Below are 18,662 nucleotides of genomic sequence, written 5' to 3' on the forward strand. Positions count from 1 at the left end.
ATATTAGAGAAAACAATTGGCCTTTAGTTTTCGGGGTAGCCCAGCCCCCCACTCCCCACTTTTTAATTTTTTTTAATTTTGAGACAGGTTTTTGCTAAGTTTCTTAGGCCTCGCTAAATTGCTGAAGCCAGCCTCAAATTTGTGATCCTCCTACCTCAACCTCCTGAGTTGTTGGGATTACAGGTGTGCACCAACCATGACTGGCTTGAATGCTATGTTTTAATTAAGTGACTTGGTTCTAGTGCAAAAATTAATTGGAAGCTACCTTTCTTCTTTCTTACTCTGAAAAGCTGAATACCATCTGCCTTAACTATTAAAATCCCCAGAGACTTCAATTCTACAAGAGCTCTACATAGTTCTAAATTTAGCCAAGTAATAGAAATAGTTGGAAAGCATGCAATTCATTTTAATATCCATACTTTTATGTTGCCAGGCAGCTATTCTCTTAAGCAATCTTAAAGCAGTCATCTACATAAAATGATACATCTATAAGTCAACTAAAAGGTTAGCAATGGTTAATTAAAAGACTATCTATGACTTCTGGAAATGATCACACACACCCAAAAAATATTCTGCATTCTCCCTCAGGGATAACATGCAGGACTTTAAATATATGAACAGAACATATTAACACCTCTTCACCTTCCTTACAAACCATGTTTATGTTTCCACATCAAATGAAAGCACAAATAGATTAATGGGGTTCACCTTCAGAATAAAATGTTTTTTATGGATGGGAAAGACATGTCTTGCGGCTAGGGTTGTGGCTCAGTGGTAGAGCACTTGCCTAGCATGTGTAAAGCACTGGGTTCGATTCTCAGCACCACATAAAAATAAATCAATAAAATAAAGGCCCATCAACATCTAAAAAAATTTTTTTTTAAATAGACTTAGGTGGACACAATATCTTTTTATTTTATTTTTATGTGGTGCTGAGGATCGAACCCAGTGCCTCACACATGCCAGGTGAGCACGCTACCACTTGAGCCATATCCCCAGCCCAAAAACTTTTTTTAAAAAAAGAAAGACATGTCTTATTTTTATGTAGATACTAAAAAGGGGGGGGGCTGGGATTGTGGCTCAGTGATGGAGCACTCGCCTAGCACGGGCTGGACCTGGGTTGGATCCTCAGCACCACATAAAAATAAAGGTATTGTGTTGTATCCATCTGCACCTAAAAAAAATAAATATTAAAAAAAAAAGAAAGAAGTACATTTATTCTCAAACTACTGGATCCATTAAGTGATTTTGCTGTATCACATACCAATTCTAAGGTTTTTGTTGCTGTTGTTTGTTTGTTTGGGTATTGGGGATTTAACCTCAGATGGAGCCCTTCACCACTGAGCTACATCCTTAGTTTTCAATTAAAAAAAAAAAATTAGTAGTTAATGGGCTTTATTTTATTTATTTATATGCAGTGTTGAGAATTGAACCCAATGCCTCACACAAGCTAGGCAAGCACTCTCCCACTGAGCCACAACCCCAGCCCCCTAGTTTTTTAATTTTTGTCTTGAGACAGGGTCTCAATAAGTTGCTGAGATTGGCCTCAAACTTGAGATCCTTTGCCTCAGCCTCACAAGCTGCTGGTATCACAAACATGCACCACACACCTGTTTCTAAGACTAACTCCATTTTGGATTTTCTAAAATATCAGACCTCTTAAGGAACTATGAAACTAAACTCTATCAGAAATGTTCAATACAATAAACACCCTAACTTCAGGTCAGTTTCCTACATTGTATTCACAGTCCAATATGTAAAATATACATAAGAAGGAATTCAAGATGCAGGTTCAAAGCCCAAAGTACAAAGGGGGTTTGGAAGTTTCCCTAGCTAAGACAATTTTTATTTTAATTCAGACAGCCCAAGACACAAAAAGTGAAACAAATCAGCCAGTCAAGGTGATGCACACCTATAATCCCAACTACTTTGGAGGCTAAGGCAAGTTTAAAGCCAGCCCTGGGCAACTTAGCAAGACCCTGTTTCAAAATAAAAAAAAAAAAAATTTAAAGGGTTGGGGATGTAGCTCAGGGTGCTTTTACCTAGCATTCACAAGGCTAGGCAATCCTAGGTCAATCTCAGGAACCACAAAAAATATGAAGAAGACTGAAACAATTCATAAGTGACTACAACCTGGACTACATAAGAGTAACAGGATATTCATACTTATTTTCACTTTCATGTCACCACCAATTGGGGGTGGGGGGGGGAATAATAAAATGCCAATCTGTTGTGCAATATCTCTTTTCTCTACAGATACCTATAGTTCACTTCACTCTGTGAAATAATTCAGCTTAGATAATTTTATAATATCTGGGAAGATTCAAAGGGTCTAAAGTCTGGAATCTATTTTTTACTAGAAATAACTGATCCCATAAATAATAAAAGGAAAATATTTAAGAATGAGAGGTAGCCAGGAGCAGTGGTGTACACCTACAATCCCAGCAGCTCGGGATGCTGAGGCAGGAGGATAGTGAGTTCAAAGCAAATCTCAGCAACTCAGTCTCTAAATAAAACAAAACAAAACAAAAAAAAAAGGGCTGGGGATGTGGCTCAGTGGTTAAGTGTTCCTGAGTTCAATCTCTAGTATTAAAAAAAAAAAAAAAAAAAGGAATGAGAGGTAACTTTCCCATAAAGGATCCCACAAAAGAAATCAAGGTTCTGTCAGAAACTATTGACTTCAGGAAGTCAAGTGTGGTAGCATACACCTATAATCCCAGCCATTCAGGAAACTGAGGCAGAAGGTAAATTCAAGGCCAGCCTGGGCAATTTAGCAAGATCGAGTCTCAAAATAAAAAACTTTTAAAGGGGCTAGCCTTGGTAGGGCATGCCTGTAATTCCAGTGGCTTGGGAGGGTGAGGCAGGAGGACTGTGAGTTCAAAACCAGCCTCAGCAAAAATGAGGGGCTAAGCAACTCAGTGTGACCCTAAATAAATGTCTCTAAATAAAATAAGGCTGGGGACATGGCTCAGTGGTCGAGCACCCCGGAGTTCAATCCCCAGTACCCCAAAAAAATATTTTTTAAAGGGGCTGGAACATATCTCAGGGGTAGAGCACTTGCCTAGCATTTACAAGGCCCTGGGTTCAATTTAGGACAATTGTAGGTTTTTTTTTAACCAGTCAATCTTGTTGGGACTTTTAATACTGACAGCAAGGATCATAACTTTTTTAAAAATAACAATTCCATTGACCTCAAAAAGGAGAAAATTAAGATTTTCCCCCCATAAAACAATACTAACTATAACTAGCAAATGTAAACGGAATGAGATAATCTGAGAATGAACATTTTGAAATCATCAATTTAATAACAGATTCGGACAATGCTCATCAATACATGCCAATGCCACTGGGGAAAAGGTAATACAAGAATCACAAAATCTTGAAAGTATCATCCCACAGAGCTGGGGATGCAGTTTAGTGGAAGAGCCCTAGCATGCGGCAGGCCCTGGCTTCAATCACCAGGACTGGGAAAAAAAAAAAATCATCCCACAGACTGTTTCTTTCCTTCTTTCATCTTCCTCCTCCTTTTTTTTTTTTTTTTTTTTTTTTTTTTTCTGGAGACAGTGGCCTCACTAGATTGACTAGGCTAATCATGAACTCCTGGGCTCAAATGATCCTTCCATCTTAGCCTCCTGAATGGATAGGATTACAGGTATGTACCACATGTCTGGCTTTCAAATATAATTTCTTAATTACAATAAGGAAAAAGGTACATTTACAATGAAGAAATCTAGCAGACATAAACTTAACCAAGTGATCAAACTTAACAACACCAATAACTGGACAAAGTAACATTATATACACACAACATCACCTAGGTAGTATACTTGTCACATGTTTACCCCGAATCTAATGACAAATCCAAACTGTAGAATTTTTTTTTTTTTTTTTTTTTTAGTTGTAGTTGGACACAATACCTTTATTCCATTTATTTATTTTTATGTGGTGCTAAGGATCGAACCCAGGGCCCTGCACATGCTAGCCACAATCCCAGCCCCTAAACTAGAATATTATTCAAAATAGTCTGGCCTAGACTCTTCAAAAATATCAATGACAACTATATGTCAAAATGCATTATTCTGTAAAATTAATTAATTAAAAAGTATCAATGATAAGCCAGGAACAGTGGCATACACTTGTAATCCTAATTACTAGGAAGCTGAGGCAAGAGGATCACAAGTTAGAGGACAACCTGGACAAGTTATCAAGACCCTATCTCAAAAACAAAATTTTAAAAGGGCTGGGTATATAGATCAGCACTAGAGCATTTGCTTAGTATGAGGCCTTGGGGTCAGTAGTCCACAATATTGAAAAACAAAACAATGACATGAAAAAAAAAAAAACAACACTGCTCTGAATTAGGACACAAAGAACACTACAAACATGATAATTAAATGTAACAAATGACACTTGAATAAATGTGGAGCTATAAAGCATATTGCAATAACTGAGAAAATTTATAAACTATATACATGTATCACTGTAAAATATTTTGTGATAATGAGTTTGAAAATGGCATTTTTAATACAAAAACATTTTAATATAAAAAATATAAACATTTTAATATAAAAATGGCATTTTAATATAAAAAAACACTTGTTCTTCAGTGATTAGATTCTTAAGAAATTTTAGGGTGAAGTGTCCTAGTGTTAGTAATTTATTTCTAATAAAAATTAGAAATAAAAATTCCTAATACATACTAAACTACAAAAAAATTTTTGTGGGCTGGGGTTGTGGCTTAGCAGTAGAGCGCTCGCCTAGCACGTGTGAGGCTCTTCTGGGTTCAATCCTCCTCAGCACCACATAAAAATAAATAGGTAAAATAAAGGTATTGTGCCCAACTACAATTGAAAAATAAATATTACAAAAAATTTTTAATATTGCATATACTCCTGTAGAAGGGGTTTAAAAGCAAAACGGAGGGAAGAAAGCAAGCTCCTAAATGTGGCAAAATATTATCAATCGATAAATACAGGTAAAGGTCATACTGGAGTACACTGTATCATTTCTTCAGCTTTCCTATAGTTCAAAATTCTTCCACAAAATTATTGGGGCTAGAAATAAAAAAAGATCAACAGTATCTTTATGGGAATTACTATTTTGGAGATTAAAACGTATTCTATCTAAGGCCCAATAACAATAAATCCTCCAGTCAGACAAATAGATCTAAGAACTAACATACTCTATAGAACATGTCAAATCATGGAAAAAGCTTCCCAGCTTACTTTTTATTTCTTCCTCAAAAAAATCACTAGTGGGGGCTGGGGATGTGGCTCAAGCGGTAGCGCACTCGCCTGGCATGCGTGCGGCCCGGGTTCGATCCTCAGCACCACATACCAACAAAGATGTTGTGTCCACCAAGAACTAAAAAATAAATATTAAAAAATTCTCTCTCTCTCTCTCTCTCTCTCTCTCTCTCTCTCCCCTCTCTCTCTCGCTCTCTCTCCCCTCTCTCTCTCTTTAAAAAAAAAAAAGAAAAATCACTAGTGGGTTACTTATTAGGAATACATATAAACTGCCTTGATCACAAAATGTCAAATCTTTTTTATTTTTTTATTTTTACAGTTCTGGAGATCAAATGCTGGGCCTCATGAAAGTAAACCATAAGTTCTACCAAATGAGGTACATCCCCAGCCCTAAAACAAAAGAAAACAAAAGGCACCTAGCACAAAGGCACATGCCTGTAATCCCAGCAACTAGTAAGGGGAGACAGGGGAAATCACAAGTTTGAAGCCAGCCTCAGCAAATTAATATCTTAATTTAACGAAACTATGTCTCAAATAAAAAATAAAAGGAACTGAGGATGTAATTCAGTGATAAAGCATCCAAATTCAATCCCCAACACACATACACATACACACACACACACACACACACACACACACACACACACACACAAAGGCATTGAGATCCAAAGTCAGAGCCCAGCACAGTGGCTCATGCCTATAATCCCAGCAAATCAAGAACCTGAGGCTGGAGGATGCAAAGCTCAAAGTCAGCTAACAATTTAGCAAGACCCTGCTTCAAAATAAAAAATAAAAAAGGATGGGTGTGCAGCTTAGTAGCAGAATGCCCCTGGGTTCAATCTCCAGTAAAGAGAGAAAGGTGGAGGAAGGATACAAAGTACAGTATCATCAGATCAGGAGTGGTCCTTCAAAGGATATTTCCTGGGACTCCATGTCAGATCTCGTCATCCTACAAGTTTGCCCTGGGTGATCTCACCCCCTATTATGGACTGTACCCCCTCGTGAGCAGAGTACTCCTAAATCTTGCCTCTCTCCAGAGCTCCAGACCTATTTAGATAATGAGCTGCTAGACATTTCTAAACATGAATGCTTTACCAACATTCCTCCACCCCCAAACTTGCCCTTTACTTATCTCAATTAGCAACCCAACCCAGTAACCCAAAACAAATCCGACAGCCATTCATTCACATTTCTTTCCCTTTCCTCCCACATTTAAACAATTGCCAAATTCTAGTACCATCTCCTGGATCCATCTGATCTTCTCATTTTCTGTCCCCCCTTCCCCACTCCCACCACTTCAGTGCAGAGCATTTAATAAACGGGGCAAAGCCTCCAGAGCTCTCTTCCACATGGAGCAGAGTAAAAGGCAATGTACCAATGGTGGCTGTTATGTCATCCTTTGTCTCAGAATTAAATGTCTCTAGCCTATCCCTGATGGACACATGTAGCATGGGTGAGAAATAACATTATTTCAAGTTCCTGAGATTTGCTGGTTGCTTCTCAACTGATATACCTCAGTCTATCCTGACTTTAATATACTACAGAGCTATAAGAGCCTCCCAACAGTGTCTCTCCCTCTACTCTAAATCCTCTCTTTTCATTAAATTTCCAGCATAGCTTCCTTTCTAAAATACAAACTAATCAACCTATTTCCCTGATAAAAATCTTCTGAGGTACTGAGTGCAGTGGCACATGCCTGGAATCCCAGCAGCTCAGGAGGGTCTCAATAGTCATGAGAATTTCAACAGTCATGCAATAAATATTCTAATTTTTAAAAATATTTTAATAAAATAAAACCTGGCCGTATATACAGCCTTTCCTCCAGTCATTCAAACTAACAAGTACTAAGCCAGCCTTGGCAACTTAGCGAAGCACTAAGCAATCCAGTGAGACCCTGTCTCTAAATGAAATTCAAAATAGGGCTGGGGATGTGGCTGAGTGGTTGAGTGCCCGAGTTCAATCCTCAGTACCAAAACTTCAGAGGCTCTGCCAGGCAACATGGCACATGCCTATAATCCCGGCTCTTTAGGAAGCTAAAGCAGTGGGATCCCAAGTTCAAGATCAAATTGGGCAATTCGGCTCTAGGCTTCACTCTGCTTTTGGAGTCCTGGGTTGCTCTGCTATACAGGTGTTAAAGATCCCTAGAAAGCGGGACTATCTCCTGAGCATCAGGAAATAGATGCACTAAGAATGAATTGATAACATTACTCAGAAACAAACAGAAAAAAGAAAACAAAGAAGCATACAAAGAAAATCAGAAGAATCAACAACTTTAAAAACCAAAGGGAGCACTGGATCACCTAGACAAAGAGGTTAGAAGTGGCCTTTGGAGCAATGAGAGAAGGTTGTGTTCATGGGATAGAATTCAAAGTAGTTAGGGAAGGATGGAGGGCCAGTGCCAAGAAAATGATCCTTGGAAATCATCAGTTCTCACTTTCAGACTAAGCCATATCTTGCAGCAAATCAAGAACCTGAGGCTGGAGGCTGGCAGTGAATCAATAGATGGGAGACCCCTGGAATCCCTGCTACAAGCTATGAAACACTGATTTGCATTTGAGCAGCAAGGCAGTGTGGGCTCTGGTTTAACACCCACTTCCAGACAACACCCCAATGCCTGAGGATGGAAGAGAGCCCTGACCCCCAGGTCTCATTTATGCTTGTGATCCTCCTGCCTCTGCCTCCTGAGTCACTCAAATTACAGGCATGTGCCACCAGGCCCAGCTTGAATGATTCTTCAAAACAATTAGACCTAAAGGAAAAAAAAAAAAGTACCAATGCATAAAAAGACTTTAATATACTAAAAAAGTATATTCCATATATTCCCATCATATGGAGCCTGCAATAATAGAAATCAGAAAGTGGTGTCTGGGTCTGAAAGAAGGAACTTGGAAATAAGGAAGAGGGAATTTTCTGGGCAGGTGGAAATGCTCTTTCCTGTCTGATACAGTGGCTGCCTGCCAATGAAATGGTAGTGGCTAGAGGGAGGTACCAAGCGATTGAACAACTTATTTAATTCTAACTAATTTACATTTTTTAAAGATGAAGCATACAGAATATTTTGCCCTTCAACACAACCTGTATTTCACTTTAACTTAAAATTGAGCATTAAATGGAGATGTGCTATTGGTGCGAAATATGTCACAATTTGTTAAAAAGTAGTAAATTTTCTTATAATTCTGATCTAATTATGTACTGAAATAATAATATTTTAAATACATTATGTTCAAAATGCAATATGAGAATGTTTGTACCTGTTCCTTTTTGCTTTTCATAATGTGGCTCTAAAAACTTGAAAATTAAGTAGGTAAAAATAAATAAAACTACATGGGTGGCTCTCAAAAAAAAAAAAAAAAAAAAAAGCCAGCCTGGGTAACTAAGTGAGAAATAAAAGTAAATAAATAAAAGTTCATAAATAAAAATTTTTTTTAAGAGAGAGTGAGAATTTTAATATTTATTTTTTAGTTCTCGGCAGACACAACATCTTTGTTTGTATGTGGTGCTGAGGATCGAACCCGGGGCCGCACGCATGCCAGGTGAGCGCGCTATGGCTTGAGCCACATCCCCAGCCCCGATAAATTTTTTAAAAGTAAATAAATAAAAGCTCTAGGGATGTGGCTCAGTGGTAGAAGGCCCCTAGGTTCAACCCCCAGTACCACAAAAGGAAGGAGAAAAAAAAAAAAAACTTCAAAAGCTATCTTTGCCTCAAAATATTCCAAATTCCTTAACATAATTTATAAAGCCCACCATAAAAAGCAGGCCTTAACCCAATTATAACTATATAGTATAACTATAAAGCTCTAATAAAATCTTAAAAATCAGGCCCTACAGCTGTTGCAGCATCTAGTTCATCTTGAGAATTTCAATAGTCATGCAATAAATATTCTAGTTTTTAAAAATATTTTAATAAAATAAAACCTGGCTGTATATACAGCCTTTTCTCCAGTCATTCAAACTAACAGCATTCAGACATAACAACATCCATACATAATAACATTCTTTAATGTCCTTGAGGACTTTGCCCAGGCTATTCTATATACTTAGAATGCCCTCCCAGGCACCATGTCTTTGTTTGCCTAGCCACAGAGTCTTGTCAGCAGCTGTTCCACCCATTCTCTCAACAGCTATTCAAATTTGCCTCTCTTCTCAAAGATATTCTACCAACCCTTAACACACAAGCCCTCTACCCTAAGAGAGTAAGTCTCCTATATCACAGGGAATATAAATGTTAACAATTATGGCAGGAATTCCCTCAAATTCCTTTGTTCAGATACCAAATACCCTTTCTTGAAAAAAAAAAAAACTTTTGAAGTTTTTTCTTTCCTCACCCTTTCTTGACCTTGTCATTCTTATCTTAATAAAGGAAAAAAAAATGATTATAATTCTTCTACTTTTTCTCTACATGCTCAAGAATTTCACAAGGTAATCACCTCTCTTCTTGTTCGCTGCCCTCAACATACAAATATGCTTGAGTCTCTCACCTTAAAACATTTCCTTGAGGGCTGGTGATATAACTCAGTGGTACTGCTCTTGCCCAGCATGCAAAAGCCCTGGGTTTGATCCCCAACACCACCAAAAAAAAAAAAAAAAAAAAGGAAAAAAACACTTCTTTGAACCCCATGTTCCCTCTCACTACTGTCCTTTCTCCTTTTCACTGCATCACCTGGAAAGGCAGAGCTTGCTTACCATTTTTTCTTCCCTCCCACTTATTCCTTAATCCAATGCAGTTTGGCCTCTGTACTCATCAATCCAGTGATTCTGCTCTCCCTGAAATTATTAATTACTTAAGTAACAAATTCAGTGAGCTTTCTCTTTCTTTATCAGACTTAAACTTTCCGCCACATCTGATAACTATTACTACCTTCCTCCTTCTTGAAAGTCTCCTAGTTCTCATCACACATACATTACTGGCTTTCCATCTTTCTGGCCTCCTCTGATTCCTTCCAGAGCTCCACTTTGACCAGTTACACCTTTAACTGCTAGTGTTCTCCAAAGCTGTCTCCTCCACCCACTCTTCATGCCCCGTAGCTGACCCAAACCCATCACCTCAACTTCAATGTATACTGCTGATTCCCAAATCTCTCTTCAGGCCCCAATTCTTCTCTTGACCTCCATACTAGTATATCCAAATGCCTACTATGAATTTATTTCCATGATTCCACAGGTACCTCAAATTCAACCAGTCTAAAACTTTTTATTCCCAAACAAGCATTTTCCTATATTCCCTAATTCACTGATATCACTAAGTTGTCTTGGCACCCAGAAAAATAGAATTCATCCAAGGGATCACCCTTACCACTATTCATTCTCTCTCTGCCTATGTTTCTCTCTCTCTCTCTCTCTCTCTCTCTCTCTCTCTCTCTCTCTCTCACACACACACACACACACACACACACACACAATCTCCATGTCTAACAGACTGTATCTTTTGTTTTTAAAGAGAGAGAGAGAGAGAGAGAGAGAGAGAGAGAATTTTTTAATATTTATTTTTTAGTTTTCGGTGGACACAACATCTTTATTTCATTTTTATGTGGTGCTGAGGATTGAACCCAGCATGCCAGGGAAGCGCGTTACCGCTGGAGCCACATCCCCAGCCCCAGACTGTATCTCTTAAATATCACTTGAATCCATCCATCACTGTACATTTACATGACCACTTTGGACTTTTTATGTGGATTACTGTGACTGTCTCTAAATGAATTCCCTGATCCCAATCTATTTTGTAATGTAGTCCTCAAATTGCTATAAGTAATATTTTTTAAAAAGTAAATCCTCTCATAGTTTAAGACATATTCAAAATTTTTTTGCCTATCAGGGGCTTCAAGACTGGGCCCCTAGGGGCTGGGGATGTGGCTCAAGCGGTAGCGCGCTTGCCTGGCACGCATGCGGCCCGGGTTCGATCCTCAGCACCACATACAAAGATGTTGTGTCCACCGAAAACTAAAAAATAAACATTAAAAAATTCTCTTTAAAAAAAAAAAGACTAGGCCCCTACTTATACAGCCTTTTCTCTAATCTCCAGAAACATCCATTCTATACCTTGCACTCTGGTAAAGGCCCCATGCTGCTCTGCTCTACACCTCCACCCTTACATACGCAGTTCCACTCTACAACTTTCTTCCTCATACTTCTCCACCTAGCTAATCTCTAGTGGTCCTTCAAGATTCAGCTGGAGCATTATCCCCTGACAGAAAGTTTTTCCAGACTTCCTTTGTGCTCCAAAGCACCCTTGTACATTCCTCTCAGTGTTCATTAGACTAGAGAGTTGCTGACTGACTTGTTTGAACTCTTTTGAAAGTAAGTAGTGGTCAGTTGTTTGTTTCTGTTTTTTTAACCCTAGCACCTAGAACTGTAGCCATTTAAATGCTGGTTGAATTAATGAATCCATTGAGATAAATTCAAACTTTACCCTCTTCTGAAGAGCTGAATATAATTTGCCATTTTGAGCTAACTATCCCTCTTCATTCTCATATTTTTATCACCTCTTTGTCACACTTATTACCTTGTAGTTCATTTACTTTTTTGTAATCTTCAATAAATCACAAGCTTTTTTTTTTTTTTAGAGTAAGGGCAATGTCCCATTTATCCTGGTATTCTCAGCATGTAACTTAATAACAAATAAAGCACCTATTAAATGTTTGAGTGAATGGAAGAGAATGCTTTTTCATGAATTTTCTTGACCTTAGATCCTTACTTGGGAAGCAATTCTGTAACATTAATTAAAGATCCCTCTTTCTACTGGGCATGGTGGCATATACCTGTAATCCCAGTGACTAAGGAGGCTAAGGTAAGACTGCAAATTTGAAGTCAGCCTCAGCAACTTAACAAGACCTTCAGTCACTTAGCAAGACCCTATCTAAAAATTCTAAAAAATGTTTTAAAAGGGCTGAGAAGTGGGTAGCTCAATGATAAACTTCTCCTGGGTTCAACCCCTCAAACCCCACCCCACTCCAAAAAAAAAGAGAAACGAGAAGATCTAGAAACTCTTATTTAAGAGTGTACTATCCTTGGCTGGGGTTGTGGCTCAGTGGTGGAGAAGAGTGTACTATCCTTGGCTGGGGTTGTGGCTCAGCGGTGGAGCGCCCGCCTGGCACGTGCAAGGCCCTGGGTTCGATCCTCAGTACCACATAAAAATAAATAAAGGTACTGTGTCCAACTACAACTAAAAAATAAATATTAAAAAAAAAGAGTGTACTGTCCTGAAAGAAAACATATATTACTCTAAAATAGACTAAAAAACTGACAGTTTCTTTGATTTCTAAGCTAATACTATATGACAGGTACACAGTGCTCCAAAGCAGTTAAGTAATAGGGTTACATTTGTGTTAAGTGAAAAAGGAAGGGTTGGTAAAGTGAAACAGTGGCAAGTAAACACCCACAATTCTCCCAATTCTCCCCTGCCCCGCCTCAACCATTCTTTTTTTTTTTTTAGTACCTTTATTTATTTATTTACTTTTAATGTGGTGCTCAGGATAGAACCCAGTGCTTCACACATGCTAGGCAAGTGTTCTACCCCTGAGCTACCACCACAGCCCCACCAACAATTCTTAATTGAAAAGATATCATCTTTCCAGAGGGCCTCACAAGGCTAACCATAAGTAAATGGGATAAAGTTGAATTTCAGTCCCCTACTGTAGACAATGAATAAAATACAAGTCAACAAAAAGAGAATAAAGAAAAGAGACTCTATGGCCTGGAACAAATTACAGATCTGAATGGATACTATAACTAGGTCCAGTCAGTCCAATAAATTGGAAAAAAAAAATTGCCATTTTTCCCCAACCAATGAGAAACTAAGAAACAGAAAAACAAGAAAGCAGTATTAATTCCTAAGAGAAATGGCAGAGAGAGGAATAGAGAACACATAGAAATAAAGGACAAGAGTCTGACAATAAAATTGTTCCCGGTTTTAATAGCACTAGAGAATATTATTTAGAGACTAATAGTTCTATAACGTTTAACAAACTTTCTGTGAGGTAGGCTATGCTTGCTGACTATGGCCACAAAACAGAGGTAAATATATCCCGGCTACTTGGAAAGTATGTATACTAATAGATACTTTTTATCCCTCTTTTGTATAATCTACCTACACGTAAATAGAAAAAAATATTGAACCTAGTCTCAGAATCCATTAAGCACATCTTCAATCATGAGTACATTTCAAAACAATATATGTATCAAGAAGTATTACCTTATCTAACCTAAAGGATAACTCTAAAAGTCAGTTTTCTTTTACACTAAATGGAAGCAGACCATCAACCCCATTTTGCACATGAAGACGCTGATTCAGCAGAGTTAGGGCTGAGGATGTAGCTCAGAGGTAGAGTACTTGTCTACCCTGTGTTTAATCCAATCAAAGGGGGTTGGAGAGAGAAAAGTAAAGAAAATGGGGAAAGAAACAGACTTAAAATGGGGGTGAATCAACAAAGCCTCAGAACTTTTATTTTTTATTTTATTTTATTTTTTGGTGGTGGTGATCATACTGGGTTGAACCCAGAAGCAGTCTACCATTGAGCTACATCCATCCCTAACTTCTTTAGAGAGATAAGGTCTCACTAAGTTGCCAAGGTTGGCCTCAAACATACAATCCTCCTGCCCCAGACTCCTGAGTCACTGAATTTATAGGTGTGGGCCACAGTGCCCAGCTGCCTCTGATAATCAACAGGGTTAAAAATGCAAAGCTTGGGGCTGGCGTTGTGGCTCAGTGGCAGAGCGCTTGCCTAGCACGTGTGAGACAATGGGTTCAATTCTCAGCAACACATAAAAAATAAAGGTATTGTGTCCATCTACAACTAAAAAGTAATTAAAAAAAAAAAAAGCAAAGCTTTAATCATGTAGCTAATTTTACTCCCTCATGCAAAAACCAAACATACCTGTATCTTTCAAGATTTCTCCTATGGGGGGAGGGTGTTGTTTGTGGCTCAGTGGTAGAGTACTTGCCTCACATGTATGAGGCATTGGGTTTGATCCTCAGCACCACATAAAAATAAATAAAATAAAGTTTAAAAAAAAGAGTTATCCTATCATACTTGTCAAATCTACTTAATTTTTCAGTCATCATACTTAATTAAAAATAAAAATACTTGGACTAGGGTTGTGGCTCAGTGACAGAGTGCTTGCCTAGCAAGTGTGAGGCCCTGGGTTCGATTCTCAGCACCACATAAAAATAAATAATTAAATAAAGGTATAGGGCTGGGGTTATGGCTCAGAAGTACAGCACTTGCCTGGCACATGTGAGGCACTGGGTTCAATCCTCAGCACCACATAGAAATAAATAAATAAAAGTATTTTTTAAAGATTTTAAAAAATAATAAAGATATAATAATATTTTTTAAAGTTTAAAAATAAAAACATTTCCTCATTATTATTCAGGGAAAATACTACAAATACAAACCTCTTATTCCTATTTCTTCATGGTCAAAAATACAGCTGGTATAGAATACAAAACACAAAGAATAACCTTTGGGGTTTTTTCTTGCAAACTCAGGGTCTTGCACCAGGCAAGCAACAGACAGAACTTTAATGGTAAAGGAAGCAAAGGCAAAAACTAAGTTCAGGGTCTCAGTTACCTCAAGCTTTGGTACAGCTTTCTATCCCATATTCAGATTCAAGAACAATCTCTCTAGGTTATGGTATTAGCTAGGAGAGGCAAAACTGGCAAAATCACAACTTAGACCATACACCGCTGGAACACTTGCCTCAAACCATTTCTTTCTCTTTTCCTTATAGCCTGTAGAGGAATAGAACAAAATCACATACTCTGGAGAGCTCTTTTGGCACTACAGAGATCACGATCCTAGCAATTTTAACTTCGGTGTGAGAAGAAACTCAGAATGGAAAGTATAGAACGAAAAGCTTTGTGGAAATCGGTTCCAAAAAGGCAAAGTGAAAGGTTTTAGATGCCTTTGAAGGATTTTAGAACATGATCTAACCCAGTGATGGTCTTTGTGTGGTGGTGGTTTTGCGGTAGAAAGGTGTTCAAGGAGAAACCCTGGTGTATTTGAAGGCAGCAAAGTTAGATAACGAGGATGGTGAAAGAAGACGTAACGGGATCTGTAACTGAAACCTACCACAGAGAACAAAAAGAGTAACAGCAAAATATAAGGCAGGTAAGATACAGTGGCCAGCAAAACCTTAGCTTTTGAACAAAAGACATTAAGCGATTTTAACCAGGAGAAAATAACAGACTATTTTCTTTGGGTAAGGGTAAACAACTAAGTGAAAGATTGGAAGGAGCAAGACTAGAGCAGGGAGGTCAGTTGAAGGCCATAACAGTTGTAGAGATGAGAGATGATGGTCTCCTGAACTAAAGAAGTGGCAATGATGATGGAGATATGGAAAGATTCAAGAGCAATTAAAGAGAATGAGTTACAGCCAGGCACAGTGGTACATGCCTGTGATCTCAGCCACTAGGGAGGCTGAGGCAGGTGAATCCCAAGTTCAAAGCCAACCTCAGCAAATTAGCGAGGTCCTAAGCAACATGGTGGCAAACACCTATAATCCCAGCAAGCTGGGAGGTTGAGGTAGGAAGATTATAAATTTGAGGCCAGCCTCAGCAACTTAGCAAGACTCTCAGCAAATCAGTGACACCCATCTCAACATAAAAAAATAAAAAGGACTAAGGATGTAGTTCAGAGGTAAAGTACTCCTGGGTTCAGTCCCCAGTACAAAAAAAAAAAAAAAGAAAGAGAGATATGAGTCTACATAACTTTATTTTTTTTTTCAAAGAGAGAGGAGAGGGGGGGGAGAGAGAGAGAGAGAGAGAGAGAGAGAGAGGAGAGGGGGGGGAGAGAGAGAGAGAGAGAGAGAGAGAGAGAGAGAGAGAGAGAGAGAGAATTTACTTATTTATTTTAGTTTTTTTCGGCAGACACAACATCTCTGTTTGTACGTGGTGCTGAGGATCGAACCCGGGCCGCACGCATGCCAGGCGAGCGCGCTACCGCTTGAGCCACATCCCCAGCCCTCTACAAACTTTATAACAACCAGATAATAAAGAGTAAGAGAAATTCAAGTTTAACATACAAGTTTCTGGCTTATACAACTAAGTGGTATAAGGACAAAGAAAATTGGGGAAAATATTTTTTGTTGTTTTTGTTTCATAGTTCTGGGGATTAAACCCAGGGTCTCATTCATGCTAGGCAAACACACTACCACTGAGCTAAACCCTCAGTCCTGAAAAATTATTTTTGCTTTGATTATGTTGAAAGGAGAGGTTGAGGTACTGCGTAACAGCCAAATGGAAATGTTCAGGAGACCAGTGAATAAATGAGTCTGGAGCTCAGGGAAGAGATTAGAACTGGAGAAAGACACACAAAATGTCTCAGTTTATAGTAATAAATGCTAAGTGAAGTTATCAGAGTGGATTAGAGTATCAGATCATGAAATGTCATCCAAGAGAACTGACCAAAGACATCAGAAACACCTGGAATGTTTGTTAATACATGAATTCCTAGGCTCCTTCCAAAATGTACAAAATCATAATCTCTGGAATAGAGTCAGACACCCAAATTTCATTCATTTAATACATGTGCAAAGAGAGACTATCATAGACATTAGGAATACAATAGTTAATAAACAAGGTCCTTATTTTCATAGGTTTTAAGTTGTATGTATGGACCAGACTATGGACAAAAAAAAAATATATCAAACAAAATAACTTTAAAGTTTGACAATTTTGGATAAGGTGCTCAGGGAAGGTCTATGAAGGAATGAGTTTAGACTGAAAAGGTAAAGGAAGGTGAAAACCTGGAAGACTATTATATAAAGCATAAGGATTTATAATAAATACAAAGGTCCTAGGGAAGAGAAAAGCCATGGTGGCTGAAGCATAAGAAGGAAAACATGACACAAAATAAGTTTCAGAAGGCTAGCAAAGGGTTTTATAGGCCATATATACATATATTATTTTTTTACCCAAGTACAGGGGATTGAACCCAAGTAATACTAGTGACACATGCTAGGCAAGTGATCTACTACTAAGCTTTATCTACAAACATTTCTTCTTCTTCTTTTTTTTTTTTTTTAATTTTTGTTTTGAGCCAAGGCTTGCTAAATTGCCCAGGCTGACCTCAAACTTGTGATCCTCCTACCTCAGTCTCTCAAGTAGCTACAATTACAGGCAAGCACCACTAAGCACAGCTATAAACCATATTCTTAACAAATTCTCCAAGATGCTATGTCACCAGATTTAAGAACCAGAGAAGGGGGCTGGGGATGTGGCTCAAGCGGTAGCGCGCTCGCCTGGCATGCGTGCGGCCCGGGTTCGATCCTCAGCACCACATACCAACAAAGATGTTGTGTCCGCCGAGAACTAAGAAATAAATATTAAAAAAAAAAAAAAAATTCTCTCTCTCTCTCCTCTCTCACTCTCTAAAAAAAAAAGATAAAAATATGAAAAAAATAATCTTTAAAAAAAAAAAAAAAAGAACCAGAGAAGCCTGGTGTGGTGACGTACACCTGTAATTCCAACAACTCCAGAGGCTAAAGCAGGAGGACTGCAGATTTGAAGCCAGCCTCAGCAACATAGGGAAGCCTTCAGCAACTCAGCAAAACCCTGTCTCAAAATAAAAAAATAAAAAGGGCTGGAGTGTAGCTCAATGGTAAAGCTGCAGAAAAACAGAATAAGGCAAGGATGAAAAGAGGTCCATTAGAATTTATAAGGTCCACCACATTCTTCCTATTGATTTTGATAGATGCTGGGCCTGCTTCTTCAACTGCATTAGAAAAAGTAAATAACCACTGCTTTTATGGTGTTCACCTGCTACCCACTCACAACACACTGCTTTCTGAAAATTGATCACTGTCCTAAATTTTCTTTTTTTTTTTTTTAACACAGAATCACAAAGATAGGATAAGAAATACAATGTCCCAGGATAGGGAGAAAATATTTTAAGTATATCCAGTATTAAGTTTGGATTGTCAATGCCTTGATTATTTTCCTCCCAGTTCTTATTAAGCCTACAAAAGCTTTCACAAGTATCAGCTGGGCACAGTGGCGCAAGCCTATCTGTAATCCCAGCTGCTGGGGAGGCTGAGGCAGAAGGATCGAGAATTTAAAACCCACCTCAGCAACTTAGTGAGGCCCTGTCTAAATAAAATATTAAAAAAGGGCTGGGGAGGGGTTGGGGTTGTAGCTCACACGTAGAGCACTCACCTAGCATTTGTGAGGCACTGGGTTCAATCCTCAGCACCACATAAAAATAAAATAAAGATATTTTGTCCACTTATAACTAAAAAATAAAAATAATAATAATTTTTTTTTTTTTAAAGAGAGAGTGAGAGAGGAGAGAGAGAGAGAGAATTTTTAATATTTATTTTTTAGTTCTCGGCGGACACAACATCTTTGTTTGTATGTGGTGCTGAGGATCGAACCCGGGCCGCACGCATGCGAGGCGAGCGCACTACCGCTTGAGCCACATC

The 18,662-nt window shown here is 38.4% G+C and overlaps 1 protein-coding gene across 5 annotated transcripts in view; it reads right to left on the reverse strand.

Annotated features, from left to right (window-relative positions):
* Positions 1 to 18,662, reverse strand: part of R3HDM2 (R3H domain containing 2) — a 155,388-nt gene that overhangs the window by 129,824 nt on the left and 6,902 nt on the right. The gene's annotated exons all lie outside the window — the stretch shown is intronic.

Source organism: Spermophilus citellus (assembly GCF_964194105.1).
Source record: "Spermophilus citellus genome assembly, chromosome: 10".
NCBI classification, from domain to species: Eukaryota; Metazoa; Chordata; class Mammalia; order Rodentia; family Sciuridae; genus Spermophilus; species Spermophilus citellus.